Source organism: Gorilla gorilla, chromosome 17 (assembly GCF_029281585.2).
Source record: "Gorilla gorilla gorilla isolate KB3781 chromosome 17, NHGRI_mGorGor1-v2.1_pri, whole genome shotgun sequence".
In the NCBI taxonomy this organism is placed as follows: domain Eukaryota; kingdom Metazoa; phylum Chordata; class Mammalia; order Primates; family Hominidae; genus Gorilla; species Gorilla gorilla.
The window spans coordinates 15,175,880-15,189,679 of NC_073241.2; positions in this window are offsets into that span (position 1 = coordinate 15,175,880).

Consider the following 13,800-nt stretch of genomic DNA (forward strand, 5'->3'; position numbering starts at 1 on the left):
GTTGATTCCTTTCCATTCCATTCCATTTCGTTCCATTCCATTCCCTTCCATTCCATTCCATTCGGTTCCATTCCATTCCATTCGATTCCATTCCATTTCACTCCATTCCATTCCATTCTGTTCCGTTCCGTTCCATTCCGTTCCGTTCTATTCGGGTTGATTCCATTCTATTCCACTCCATTCCATTCGATTCCATTCGATTCGATTCCATTCCATTCCATTCCATTCCATTCCATTCCATTCCTTTCCATTCGATTCCATTCGATTCCATTCCATTCCATTCCATTCCATTCCATTCAATTCCATTCCATTCCATTCCGTTCTACTCGGGTTCATTCGATTCCATTCCATTCCATTCCATTCTATTCCATTGAATTCCATTCCATTCCATTCCATTCCATTCCATTCCATTCCCTTCCATTCCATTCCATTCCACTCCATTCCATTCCGTTCCGTTTTACTCGGGTTGATTTCCATTCCATTCCATTCCATTCCATTCCATTCCATTCTATTGTATTGAATTCCATTCCGTTCCATTCCATTAAATTCCTATGCATTCCATTCTAGTCGGGTTGATTCCAATCCATTCCTTTCCATTCCATTCCATTCCATACCATTCCATTCCATTCCATTCCATTCCATTCCATTCCATTACATTCCGTTCTACTCGGGTTCATTCCATTCCATTCCATTCCATTCCATTCCATTCCATTCCATTCCATTCCATTCCATTCGATTCCATTCGATTCAATTCCATTCCATTCAATTCCATTCCATTCCATTCCATTCCAATCCATTCCATTCTACTCGGGTAGATTCCATTCCATTCCATTCCATTCCATGCCATTCCATTCCATTCCATTCCATTCCATTCCATTCCGTTCCATTCCATTCCATTCCATTCCATTAAGTTCTACTCGGGTTGATTCCATTCCATTCCATTCCATTCCATTCCATTCGATTTCATTCCATTCCATTCCATTCCATTCCATTCCATTCCATTCCATTCCAATCCATTCCATTCTACTCGGGTTGATTCCATTCCATTCCATTCCATTCCATTACGTTCCATTCCTTTCCATTCCATTCGGTTCCATTCGATTCCATTCGATTACATTCCATTTTAATCCATTCGATTCCATTCCGTTCCATTTCGTTCCGATCCGATCGTTCCGTTCTATTCGGGTTGATTCCATTCTATTCCACTCCATTCCATTCCATTCGATTCCATTCCATTCCATTCCATTCCATTCCATTCCATTCCATTCCATTCCATTCCATTCTATTGAATTCCATTCCATTCCATTCCATTCCATTACATTCCAATCCATTCCATTCTTCTCGGGTTGATTCCATTCCATTCCATTCCATTCCATTCCATTCCATTCCAATCCATTCCATTCTACAAGGGTTGATTCCATTCCATTCCATTCCATTCCATTCCATTCCATTCCTTTCCATTCCATTCCGTTCCATTCGATTCTTTCGATTCCATTCTATTTCACTCCATTCCATTCGATTCCATTCGATTCCATTCGATTCCATTCCATTCCATTCCATTCCATTCCATTCCATTCCATTCTATTCCATTAAATTCCATTCCATTCCATTCCATTCCATTCCATTCCATTCCATTCCATTGCATTCGATTCCATTCCATTCCATTCCATTCCATTCCATTCCATTCCGTTCTACTCGGGTTCATTCCATTCCATTCCATTCCATTCCATTCTATTCCATTGAATTCCATTCCATTCCGTTCCATTCCGTTCCATTCCATTCCATTCCATTCCATGAAGTTCTACTCGGGTTGATTCCATTCCATTCCATTCCATTCCATTCCATTCCATTCCATTCCATTCCATTCCATTCCATTCCATTCCATTCCATTCCATTCCGTTCTACTCGGGTTCATTCCATTCCATTCCATTCTATTCCATTGAATTCCATTCCATTCCGTTCCATTCCGTTCCATTCCATTCCATTCCATTCCATTCCGTTCAACTCGGGTTGATTCCATTCCATTCCATTCCATTCCATTCCATTCCATTCAATTCCATTCGATTCCATTCCATTCCATTCCATTGCATTCCATTCCATTCCATTCCAACCCATTCCATTCTACTCGGGTTGATTCCATTCCATTCCATTCCATTCCATTCCATTCCATTCCATTCCATTCCATTCCATTCCATTCCATTCCATTCCCTTCCATTCCATTCCATTCGGTACCATTCGATTCCATTCGATTCCATTCCATTTCAATCCATTACATTCCGTTCCGTTCCGTTCCGTTCCTTTCCGTTCCGTTCTATTCGGGTTGATTCCATTCTATTCCACTCCATTCCATTCGATTCCATTCGATTCCATTCGATTCCATTCGATTCCATTCCATTCCATTCCATTCCATTCCATTCCATTCCATTCCATTCCATTCCATTCCATTCCATTGCATTCGATTCCATTCCATTCCATTCCATTCCATTCCATTCCATTCCGTTCTACTCGGGTTCATTCCATTCCATTCCATTCCATTCCATTCTATTCCATTGAATTCCATTCCATTCCATTCCATTCCGTTCCATTCCATTCCATTCCATTCCATGAAGTTCTACTCGGGTTGATTCCATTCCATTCCATTCCATTCCATTCCATTCCATTCCATTCCGTTCTACTCGGGTTCATTCCATTCCATTCCATTCTATTCCATTCTATTGTATTGAATTCCATTCCATTCCATTCCATTACTTTCCTATCCATTCCATTCTACTCGGGTTCATTCCAATCCATTCCATTCCATTTCATTCCATTCCATTCCATTCCATTCCATTCCATTCCATTACATTCTATTGTATTGAATTCCATTCCATTCCATTCCATTAAATTCCTATCCATTCCGTTGTACTCGGGTTGATTCCAATCCATTCCATTCCATTCCATTCAATTCCATTCCATTCCATTCCAATCCATTCCATTCTACTCGGGTTGATTCCATTCCATTCCATTCCATTCCATTCCATTCCATTCCATTCCATTCCATTCCATTCCATTCCATTCCGTTCAACTCGGGTTGATTCCATTCCATTCCATTCCATTCCATTCGATTCCATTCAATTCCATTCGATTCCATTCCATTCCATTCCATTTCATTCCATTCCATTCCATTCCAACCCATTCCATTCTACTCGGGTTGATTCCATTCCATTCCATTCCATTCCATTCCATTCCATTCCATTCCATTCCATTCCATTCCATTCCATTCCATTCCATTCCATTCCCTTCCATTCCATTCCATTCGGTACCATTCGATTCCATTCGATTCCATTCCATTTCAATCCATTACATTCCGTTCCGTTCCGTTCCATTCCTTTCCGTTCCGTTCTATTCGGGTTGATTCCATTCTATTCCACTCCATTCCATTCGATTCCATTCGATTCCATTCGATTCCATTCCATTCCATTCCATTCCATTCCATTCCATTCCATTCTATTGTATTGAATTCCATTCCATTCCATTCCTTTAAATTCCTATCCATTCCATTCTACTCGGGTTGATTCCAATCCATTCCATTCCATTCCATTCCATTCCATTCCATTCCATTCCATTCCATTCCATTCCATTCTATTGTATTGAATTCCATTCCATTCCATTCCATTAAATTCCTATCCATTCTGTTCTACTCGGGTTGATTCCAATCCATTCCATTCCATTCCATTCAATTCCATTCCATTCCATTCCATTCCATTCCATTCCATTCCGTTCTACTCAGGTTCATTCCATTCCATTCCATTCCATTCCATTCAATTCCATTCCATTCCATTCCATTCCATTCTATTCTATTGAATTCCATTCCATTCCATTCCATTCCATTCCTATCCATTCCATTCTACTCGGGTTGATTCCATTCCATTCCATTCCATTCCATTCCATTGCGCTCTAATCGGGATCATTCCATTCGATTCCATTCCATTCCATTCCATTCCATTCCATTCCATTCCATTCCATTCCATTCCATTCCATTCCGTTCTACTCGGGTCCATTCCATTCCATTCCATTCCACTCGATTCCATTCCATTCCATTCGATTCCATTCCATTCCATTCCATTCCAATCCATTCCATTCTACTCGGGTTGATTCCATTCGATTCCATTCCATTCCATTCCATTCCATTCCATTCCCTTCCATTCCATTCCATTCGGTTCCATTCGATTCCATTCGATTCCATTCCATTTCACTCCATTCCATTCCATTCTGTTCCGTTCCGATCGATTCCATTCCGTTCTATTCGGGTTGATTCCATTCTATTCCACTCCATTCCATTCGATTCCATTCGATTCCATTCCATTCCATTCCATTCCATTCCATTCCATTCCATTCCATTATGTTCGATTCCATTTCTTTCCATTCCATTCCATTCCATTTCAATCCATTCCATTCTACTCCGGTTGATTCCTTTCCATTCCATTCCATTTCGTTCCATTCCATTCCCTTCCATTCCATTCCATTCGGTTCCATTCCATTCCATTCGATTCCATTCCATTTCACTCCATTCCATTCCATTCTGTTCCGTTCCGTTCCATTCCGTTCCGTTCTATTCGGTTTGATTCCATTCTATTCCACTCCATTCCATTCGATTCCATTCGATTCGATTCCATTCCATTCCATTCCATTCCATTCCATTCCATTCCTTTCCATTCGATTCCATTCGATTCCATTCCATTCCATTCCATTCCATTCCATTCAATTCCATTCCATTCCATTCCGTTCTACTCGGGTTCATTCGATTCCATTCCATTCCATTCCATTCTATTCCACTGAATTCCATTCCATTCCATTCCATTCCATTCCATTCCATTCCCTTCCATTCCATTCCATTCCATTCCATTCCATTCCGTTCCGTTTTACTCGGGTTGATTTCCATTCCATTACATTCCATTCCATTCCATTCCATTCTATTGTATTGAATTCCATTCCGTTCCATTCCATTAAATTCCTATCCATTCCATTCTACTCGGGTTGATTCCAATCCATTCCTTTCCATTCCATTCCATTCCATACCATTCCATTCCATTCCATTCCATTCCATTCCATTCCATTACATTCCGTTCTACTCGGGTTCATTCCATTCCATTCCATTCCATTCCATTCCATTCCATTCCATTCCATTCCATTCGATTCCATTCGATTCAATTCCATTCCATTCAATTCCATTCCATTCCATTCCTTTCCAATCCATTCCATTCTACTCGGGTAGATTCCATTCCATTCCATTCCATTCCATGCCATTCCATTCCATTCCATTCCATTCCATTCCATTCCGTTCCATTCCATTCCATTCCATTCCATTAAGTTCTACTCGGGTTGATTCCATTCCATTCCATTCCATTCCATTCCATTCCATTCGATTTCATTCCATTCCAATCCATTCCATTCCATTCCATTCCATTAAGTTCTACTCGGGTTGATTCCATTCCATTCCATTCCATTCCATTCCATTCCATTCGATTTCATTCCATTCCATTCCATTCCATTCCATTCCATTCCATTCCATTCCAATCCATTCCATTCTACTCGGGTTGATTCCATTCCATTCCATTCCATTCCATTACGTTCCATTCCTTTCCATTCCATTCGGTTCCATTCGATTCCATTCGATTACATTCCATTTCAATCCATTCGATTCCATTCCGTTCCATTTCGTTCCGATCCGATCGTTCCGTTCTATTCGGGTTGATTCCATTCTATTCCACTCCATTCCATTCCATTCGATTCCATTCCATTCCATTCCATTCCATTCCATTCCATTCCATTCCATTCCATTCCATTCCATTCCATTCCATTCCATTCTATTGAATTCCATTCCATTCCATTCCATTCCATTACATTCCAATCCATTCCATTCTTCTCGGGTTGATTCCATTCCATTCCATTCCATTCCATTCCATTCCATTCCAATCCATTCCATTCTACAAGGGTTGATTCCATTCCATTCCATTCCATTCCATTCCATTCCATTCCATTCCTTTCCATTCCATTCCGTTCCATTCGATTCTTTCGATTCCATTCTATTTCACTCCATTCCATTCGATTCCATTCGATTCCATTCGATTCCATTCCATTCCATTCAATTCCATTCCATTCCATTCCATTCCATTAAATTCCATTCCATTCCATTCCATTCCATTCCATTCCATTCCATTCCATTCCATTCCATTGCATTCGATTCCATTCCATTCCATTCCATTCCATTCCATTCCATTCCATTCCGTTCTACTCGGGTTCATTCCATTCCATTCCATTCCATTCCATTCTATTCCATTGAATTCCATTCCATTCCGTTCCATTCCGTTCCATTCCATTCCATTCCATTCCATGAAGTTCTACTCGGGTTGATTCCATTCCATTCCATTCCATTCCATTCCATTCCATTCCATTCCATTCCATTCCATTCCATTCCATTCCATTCCATTCCGTTCTACTCGGGTTCATTCCATTCCATTCCATTCTATTCCATTGAATTCCATTCCATTTCGTTCCATTCCGTTCCATTCCATTCCATTCCATTCCATTCCGTTCAACTCGGGTTGATTCCATTCCATTCCATTCCATTCCATTCCATTCCATTCCATTCAATTCCATTCGATTCCATTCCATTCCATTCCATTGCATTCCATTCCATTCCATTCCAACCCATTCCATTCTACTCGGGTTGATTCCATTCCATTCCATTCCATTCCATTCCATTCCATTCCATTCCATTCCATTCCATTCCATTCCATTCCCTTCCATTCCATTCCATTCGGTACCATTCGATTCCATTCGATTCCATTCCATTTCAATCCATTACATTCCGTTCCGTTCCGTTCCGTTCCTTTCCGTTCCGTTCTATTCGGGTTGATTCCATTCTATTCCACTCCATTCCATTCGATTCCATTCGATTCCATTCGATTCCATTCGATTCCATTCCATTCCATTCCATTCCATTCCATTCCATTCCATTCCATTCTATTCCATTAAATTCCATTCCACTCCATTCCATTCCATTCCATTCCATCCCATTCCATTCCATTCCATTGCATTCGATTCCATTGCATTCGATTCCATTCCATTCCATTCCATTCCATTCCATTCCATTCCGTTCTACTCGGGTTCATTCCATTCCATTCCATTCCATTCCATTCTATTCCATTGAATTCCATTCCATTCCATTCCATTCCGTTCCATTCCATTCCATTCCATTCCATGAAGTTCTACTCGGGTTGATTCCATTCCATTCCATTCCATTCCATTCCATTCCATTCCATTCCATTCCGTTCTACTCGGGTTCATTCCATTCCATTCCATTCTATTCCATTCTATTGTATTGAATTCCACTCCATTCCATTCCATTACTTTCCTATCCATTCCATTCTACTCTGGTTCATTCCAATCCATTCCATTCCATTTCATTCCATTCCATTCCATTCCATTCCATTCCATTCCATTACATTCTATTGTATTGAATTCCATTCCATTCCATTCCATTAAATTCCTATCCATTCCGTTGTACTCGGGTTGATTCCAATCCATTCCATTCCATTCCATTCAATTCCATTCCATTCCATTCCATTCCATTCCATCCCATTCCTTTCTACTCGGGTTCATTCCATTCCATTCCATTCCATTCCATTCAATTCCATTCCATTCCATTCCATTCCATTCCATTCCATTCCATTCCATTCCATTGAATTCCATTCCATTCCATTCCATTCCATTCCATTCCATTCCATTCCGTTTTACTCGGGTTGATTCCATTCCATTCCATTCCATCCCATTCCATTCGATTCCATTCGATTCCATTCGATTCCATTCCATTCAATTCAATTCCATTCCATTCCATTCCATTCTATTCTATTGAATTCCATTCCATTCCATTCCTATCCATTCCATTCTACTCGGGTTGATTCCATTCCATTCCATTCCATTCCATTCCATTGCGCTCTAATCGGGATCATTCCATTCGATTCCATTCCATTCCATTCCATTCCATTCCATTCCATTCCATTCCATTCCGTTCTACTCGGGTCCATTCCATTCCATTCCATTCCACTCGATGCCATTCCATTCCATTCGATTCCATTCCATTCCATTCCATTCCAATCCATTCCATTCTACTCGGGTTGATTCCATTCGATTCCATTCCATTCCATTCCATTCCATTCCATTCCATTCCATTCCATTCGGTTCCATTCGATTCCATTTGATTCCATTCCATTTCACTCCATTCCATTCCATTCTGTTCCGTTCCGTTCCATTCCGTTCCGTTCTATTCGGGTTGATTCCATTCTATTCCACTCCATTCCATTCGATTCCATTCGATTCGATTCCATTCCATTCCATTCCATTCCATTCCATTCCATTCCATTCCATTACGTTCGATTCCATTCCATTCCATTCCATTCCATTGCATTCCATTCCATTTCAATCCATTCCATTCTACTCCGTTTGATTCCTTTCCATTCCATTCCATTCCATTCCATTCCATTCCATTCCATTCCATTCCCTTCCATTCCATTCCATTCGGTTCCATTCCATTTCACTCCATTCCATTCCATTCTGTTCAGTTCCTTTCCATTCCGTTCCGTTCTATTCGGGTTGATTCCATTCTATTCCACTCCATTCCATTCGATTCCATTCGATTCGATTCCATTCCATTCCATTCCATTCCATTACATTCGATTCCATTCGATTCCATTCCATTCCGTTCCATTCCATTCCATTCAATTCCATTCCATTCCATTCCGTTCTACTCGGGTTCATTCCATTCCATTCCATTCCATTCCATTCTATTCCATTGAATTCCATTCCATTCCATTCCATTCCATTCCATTCCATTCCATTCCATTCCATTCCGTTCTACTCGGGTTGATCCAATTCCATTCCTTTCCATTCCATTCCATTCCATTCCATTGAATTCCGTTCCATTCCATTCCATTCCATTCCATTCCATTCCATTCCATTCCATTCCTTTCCGTTCTACTCGGGTTGATTTCATTCCATTCCATTCCATTCTATTCCATTCCATTCCATTCCATTCGATTCCATTCGATTCCATTCGATTCCATTCGATTCCATTCCATTCCATTCCATTCCATTCCATTCCTTTCAATTCTATTCTATTGAATTCCATTCCATTCCATTCCATTCCATTCCAATCCAATCCATTCTACTCGGGTTCACTCCATTCCAATCCATTCCATTCTATTCCATTGAATTCCATTCCATTCCATTCCATTCCATTCCATTCCATTCCATTCCATTCCATTCGATTCCATTCGATTCCATTCCATTCCATTCCATTCCATTCCATTCCATTCCAATCCATTCCATTCTACTCGGGTTGATTCCATTCCATTCCATTCCCTTCCATTCCATTCCATTCCATTCCATTCCATTCCATTCCATTCCATTCCATTCCATTCCATTCCGTTCAACTCGGGTAGATTCCATTCCATTCCATTCCCTTCCATTCGATTCCATTCAATTCCATTCGATTCCATTCCATTCCATTCCATTGCATTCCATTCCATTCCATTCCAACCCATTCCATTCTACTCGGGTTGCTTCCATTCCATTCCATTCCATTCCATTCCATTCCATTCCATTCCATTCCATTCCATTCCCTTCCATTCCATTCCATTCGGTACCATTCGATTCCATTCGATTCCATTCCATTTCAATCCATTACATTCCGTTCCGTTGCGTTCCGTTCCTTTCCGTTCCGTTCTATTCGGGTTGATTCCATTCTATTCCACTCCATTCCATTCGATTCCATTCGATTCCATTCGATTCCATTCCATTCCATTCCATTCCATTCCATTCCATTCCATTCCATTCTATTGTATTGAATTCCATTCCATTCCATTCCATTAAATTCCTATCCATTCCGTTCTACTCGGGTTCATTCCATTCCATTCCATTCAATTCCATTCCATTCCATTCCATTCCAATCCATTCCATTCTACTCGGGTAGATTCCATTCCATTCCATTCCATTCCATGCCATTCCATTCCATTCCATTCCATTCCATTCCGTTCCATTCCATTCCATTCCATTCCATTAAGTTCTACTCGGGTTGATTCCATTCCATTCCATTCCATTCCATTCGATTCCATTCCATTCCATTCCATTCCATTCCATTACATTCCAATCCATGCCATTCTACTCGGGTTGATTCCATTCCATTCCATTCCATTCCATTACGTTCCATTCCATTCCATTCCATTCGGTTCCATTCGATTCCATTCGATTACATTCCATTTCAATCCATTCGATTCCATTCCGTTCCGTTTCGTTCCGCTCCGATCGTTCCATTCTATTCGGGTTGATTCCATTCTATTCCACTCCATTCCATTCGATTCCTTTCCATTCCATTCGATTCCATTCCATTCCATTCCATTCCATTCCATTCCATTCCATTCCATTCCATTCTATTCTATTGAATTCCATTCCATTCCATTCCATTCCATTCCATTCCATTCCATTCCAATCCATTCCATTCTTCTCGGGTTGATTCCATTCCATTCCATTCCATTCCATTCCATTCCATTCCATTCCATTCCATTCCAATCCATTCCATTCTACTCGGGTTGATTCCATTCCATTCCATTCCATTCCATTCCATTCCATTCCATTCCCTTCCTTTCCATTCCATTCGGTTCCATTCGATTCTTTCGATTCCATTCTATTTCACTCCATTGCATTCGATTCCATTCGATTCCATTCGATTCCATTCAATTCCATTCCATTCCATTCCATTCCATTCTATTCCATTAAATTCCATTCCATTCCATTCCATTCCATTCCATTCCATTCCATTCCATTCCATTCCATTCCATTCCATTGCATTCGATTCCATTCCATTCCATTCCATTCCATTCCATTCCATTCCATTCGATTCCATTCGATTCCATTCCATTCCCTTCCATTCCATTCAATTCCATTCGATTCCATTCCATTCCATTCCATTCCATTCCATTCCATTAAATTCCATTCTATTGTATTGAATTCCATTCCATTCCATTCCATTAAATTCCTATCCATTCCGTTCTACTCGGGTTCATTCCATTCCATTCCATTCAATTCCATTCCATTCCATTCCATTCCAATCCATTCCATTCTACTCGGGTAGATTCCATTCCATTCCATTCCATTCCATGCCATTCCATTCCATTCCATTCCATTCCATTCCGTTCCATTCCATTCCATTCCATTCCATTAAGTTCTACTCGGGTTGATTCCATTCCATTCCATTCCATTCCATTCGATTCCATTCCATTCCATTCCATTCCATTCCATTACATTCCAATCCATGCCATTCTACTCGGGTAGATTCCATTCCATTCCATTCCATTCCATTCCATTCCATTGCATTCGATTCCAGTAGATTCCATTCCATTCCATTCCATTCCATTCCAATCCATTCCATTCTACTCGGGTAGATTCCATTCCATTCCATTCCATTCCATTCTATTCCATTGCATTCGATTCCATTCCATTGCATTCCATTCCATTCCATTCCATTCCATTCCATTCCATTCCATTCCATTCGATTCCTTTCCATTCCCTTCCATTCCATTCAATTCCATTCGATTCCATTCCATTCCATTCCATTCCATTCCATTCCATTCCATTCCATTCCATTCCATTCTATTGTATTGAATTCCATTCCATTCCATTCCATTAAATTCCTATCCATTCCGTTCTACTCGGGTTCATTCCATTCCATTCCATTCAATTCCATTCCATTCCATTCCATTCCAATCCATTCCATTCTACTCGGGTAGATTCCATTCCATTGCATTCCATTCCATGCCATTCCATTCCATTCCATTCCATTCCATTCCGTTCCATTCCATTCCATTCCATTCCATTAAGTTCTACTCGGGTTGATTCCATTCCATTCCATTCCATTCCATTCGATTCCATTCCATTCCATTCCATTCCATTCCATTACATTCCAATCCATGCCATTCTACTCGGGTTGATTCCATTCCATTCCATTCCATTCCATTACGTTCCATTCCATTCCATTCCATTCGGTTCCATTCGATTCCATTCGATTACATTCCATTTCAATCCATTCGATTCCATTCCGTTCCGTTTCGTTCCGCTCCGATCGTTCCATTCTATTCGGGTTGATTCCATTCTATTCCACTCCATTCCATTCGATTCCTTTCCATTCCATTCGATTCCATTCCATTCCATTCCATTCCATTCCATTCCATTCCATTCCATTCCATTCTATTCTATTGAATTCCATTCCATTCCATTCCATTCCATTCCATTCCATTCCAATCCATTCCATTCTTCTCGGGTTGATTCCATTCCATTCCATTCCATTCCATTCCATTCCATTCCATTCCATTCCATTCCAATCCATTCCATTCTACTCGGGTTGATTCCATTCCATTCCATTCCATTCCATTCCATTCCATTCCATTCCCTTCCTTTCCATTCCATTCGGTTCCATTCGATTCTTTCGATTCCATTCTATTTCACTCCATTGCATTCGATTCCATTCGATTCCATTCGATTCCATTCTATTCCATTCCATTCCATTCCATTCCATTCCATTCCATTCCATTCTATTCCATTAAATTCCATTCAATTCCATTCCATTCCATTCCATTCCATTCCATTCCATTCCATTCCATTCCATTGCATTCGATTCCATTCCATTCCATTCCATTCCATTCCATTCCATTCCATTCCATTCCATTCGATTCCATTCGATTCCATTCCATTCCCTTCCATTCCATTCAATTCCATTCGATTCCATTCCATTCCATTCCATTCGATTCCATTTGATTCCATTCCATTCCATTCCATTCCATTCCATTCAATTCCATTCCATTCCATGCCGTTCTACTCGTGTTCATTCCATTCCATTCCATTCCATTCCATTCTATTCTATTGAATTCCATTCCATTCCATTCCATTCCATTCCATTCCATTCCATTCCATTCCATTCCATTCCATTCAATTCCATTTCATTCCGTTCTACTCGGGTTGATCCAATTCCATTCCTTTCCATTCCATTCCATTCCATTCCATTGAATTCCGTTCCATTCCATTCCATTCCATTCCATTCCATTCCTTTCCGTTCTACTCGGGTTGATTTCATTCCATTCCATTCCATTCTATTCCATTCCATTCCATTCCATTCTATTCCATTCCATTCCATTCCATTCCATTCCATGCCATTCCATTCCATTCCATTCCATTAAGTTCTACTCGGGTTGATTCCATTCCATTCCATTCCATTCCATTCCATTCCATTCGATTTCATTCCATTCCATTCCATTCCATTCCATTCCATTCCAATCCATTCCATTCTACTCGGGTTGATTCCATTCCATTCCATTCCATTCCATTACGTTCCATTCCTTTCCATTCCATTCGGTTCCATTCGATTCCATTCGATTACATTCCATTTCAATCCATTCGATTCCATTCCGTTCCGTTTCGTTCCGCTCCGATCGTTCCATTCTATTCGGGTTGATTCCATTCTATTCCACTCCATTCCATTCGATTCCATTCCATTCCATTCGATTCCATTCCATTCCATTCCATTCCATTCCATTCCATTCCATTCCATTCTATTCTATTGAATTCCATTCCATTCCATTCCATTCCATTACATTCCAATCCATTCCATTCTTCTCGGGTTGATTCCATTCCATTCCATTCCATTCCATTCCATTCCATTCCATTCCAATCCATTCCATTCTACTCGGGTTGATTCCATTCCATTCCATT